Raw genomic sequence first — 3,416 nt, forward strand, 5'->3', positions numbered from 1 at the left:
TTACGGCACTCGCGAATCAGACATTGATAAGCGTTGAATGAGACTCACAGTAAGTTGAAGCTTATTGCCACACAATCCTCGGAAGATATCTAAAATGAATGGTGCTTAAATGATGACAACAAGACATAAACCTGTGTTCACTCTCCAGAACAAGAATCTTTCGAAATCGATTGATTATTAATATGTCGTATGTAGAATTCCATTGATAACAAATTATGAACCGATTTGCTACAAAATACATTAGCAGAAAAGTCAAATGACAAATGAGCAGAGAGCAACCATTAGCAAAACAACAGCAGAATAACAAAGACGGTTAAATAAGATTTACAAAGAATGGTATTTCGCCCACATCGATGTTATTTACCCCTAGTTTTTGGTGGGGTTCGTGTTGCTTTGTCTTTAGTTTTCTATCTTCGGTACTATTATTTGTCTGTTTGTTTTTTTTATTTTTAGCCATGGCGTTGTCAGTTAATTTTCAATCTATGAGTTTGGCTGTCCCTCTCGTATCTTTCGTCCCTGTTTTCTTATCCGAATAAATGAAAAATATTGAAAAACAACAGAACCATACTTTAGTCTTTTTACTATTGGAAGATCAATCTTACCTCTTCATCAAATGCTATATTTAACACCAGAAATACGATAAACACTAAAAACTGCACGGGTGTTGAGAGTGATATCATTATTGGATTTCAAGATTGAAATGAGAAAAAATCTTAAATTTTACTTATTACACCCTTGTTCAGTGCAGCACAACTAAGTTTAGAAAAGAACAAAATTACTGAAACTTTACATCGACCAATGAACAATAAAATTGCGGTCAAGGTAAGATGGTCTCTGTCAGACAAACATGTACATCTCAATATCATTCCATTGTCCAAACAGAGTTGGTCTTTTAGTATCTGATAACAGGAACAAAACTACAGAAATTTGACGTTAACCAATGAACCATAAACATGATGGGAAACAGGATGGGTCTAACAGACATGTACACCTTAAAATCATTCCATATACCAGATATATTGGACCTACAGCTTATAGAATCTGATAAATGGATATGATCACTTATTCTAATCTTGTTCACTTGTGAATGAAATGAAGCCATGGCGAGGTCAACCCTATATGATGGACATGTAGTCCTTGCAATGATCACATATACCAAATATAATATCGGAGTACTTTCAATTCCAAAAATATATAAAATTCTATTGAACAGCTGCTGAACCATTAAAGTGTGTTGAAGAAAACACTATGTCATTGCGCTTGCATCGGTTCCCCTCCGTCTTGAATTCTGCAACTTTTGTGACACGTCAAAGGACATCACATATTAAACAAACTTTTTTAATATTAATCAATCTACGAACCATTGAAATGGAGTCATTGACATGTCATAAATCAGAACATAGGCCAGGGCATCTCCAAAGGAGAGACTTAAGATACTAAAGGGACATTTTAACTCATAAGCTGTACACATCATGATATAAAGTAGCCAGCTTTTCTATCGCCTGATATATATGAGGCTTTAAACAAAATGATAATCATAATTAAGTCTATGAGGAAACAGGCGTGACAAAAACATTATTACAATCAGTATTCCATAAATAGGAGTAAATTTACCTTAATTACACGACTTAATCCGAGTTGCAGCTACTCATCAAATGTTATGGACCCAAGGAAAATACTATATAAGTAGAAACACAGGCAATTTCAGTGTTCTGTAACAAGCAAGTTGAAAGGCAAGAGACACAATTGTTTCATATATTGTATACTTTTAATTCCACATATGATACTTTTCTTATATATTTCTATAGTAGCTTGCCACTACTAAAAAGTAAAATCATAAAAATACTGAACTCTGAGGAAAATTCAAAATTAAAGGGCAAAATCAAAAATTCAAACGAATAGACAACAATAGTTATCAAAGGTACCAGGATTATAATTTATTATTATTATTATGTAGAAAATGGTGTATTGAACCTTGTATAAAAGTTAGCTAAAACTCTCACTTGTATGACAGTCGCATGAAATTCCAAGCATAAATATCAAGACACTTCCACCACATATAGAATAAAATCTCAAAAACACTCTTTTATTTTGTATACCATAAAACCCAAATTGCAGTCTATTCCTAAATTTCTTAAGCCAAAGTGCCATATTTGGATAAATTTTGTTTTAGAAGATTTTTCAAATGCAGAAAACAGACCAAAGCTACTTTTATAGAAGGAATGCAGATATTGCTACTGAGGTCAATATCAATACTGCTTTACCAAAAAGGTAAGCCTATCTCAAGAGATAAATACAAATAGCAGAGAATTTTAAGTTTAGCCAGGTCTAAATTAAATAGAGTTTATGTAGACACTACATGCAGACCTAAATAATTATTTTGAACAGAATTTGTGCTAATGATCAAAATCTATGTCATAAGAAATATAATTTAAGATGAGTCTATTTTAAATTTTCAATTTGAAGATTGAGTCTTTCAAAATATTCTAACAAAGAACTTTTTATATCCACATTGATAGCTGTCTATGGATAGCTGTACATCACAACACAAGAGGAGAATACTAAATGGTATACACCCTTCTATTTCCCTTTGAATATAGACAATAATATGTACAAGACCATATCTAAAACACACTGCTTACAGTAATATTCAGATTATGATAAACACATTGTGAACTCATGCCTATTTGCAAGGCCTGACATTGACAGGATAAGACTATTCATCTACATTGCAGTGCTCTATATTTTGTCTTGTAAACACATCATTTCCCATTATGCCTGCTGCAACTTCCTAGCATTGTCACATGAATGTGGAACAGGATCTGTCTACCAGTCCAGAGCACCTCTGATCCCCCTTAGATGTTTAGTGGATTGATCTAATTTGTTGCTCATTGTTTAGGTTTTTTTATGTAGTGTTTCAACTACTTTTTTATTGTTTTTTTCTTAATTTTTTGCTATGATTTTGCTGGGCTTGCTTTATTTTATGAGTTTTGATTGACGCTCATGCTTCTTTCATAGTTTTCATTTCAGATATGTTCTAGATCACTTTATAAAGAGTGATCGATAGATTGAATATAGTGTTTAACACACCTTTCAGCAATACTGTGCTGTTTTATGGTGTAAAGTTCTTATTGGTTGAGAAAGTAGGAGTGCCCTGAGAATATCACTGACCTTCGGTGGGAAAACTGATAATCCTAGTCAATCAAGATAAGAGTCAGAGTGAACCTGCCACTTGTGGGATTCAAACAAACAGAGTCAACAGGCTAGTGATACAGTAGTTCAACTACTTAGACCACTTGGTCCCTGAGGCTCTACATTTTAAGGACGAAATCTTGTTTATGCATTGCATCCCTTAGGCACAATCTTTTCTGTGGTGAAATTAAACTCATTACACAGCTTACATGACAAATTAGAGA

The sequence above is a fragment of the Mytilus trossulus genome, chromosome 12 (assembly GCF_036588685.1).
Source record: "Mytilus trossulus isolate FHL-02 chromosome 12, PNRI_Mtr1.1.1.hap1, whole genome shotgun sequence".
Taxonomy (NCBI): Eukaryota; Metazoa; Mollusca; class Bivalvia; order Mytilida; family Mytilidae; genus Mytilus; species Mytilus trossulus.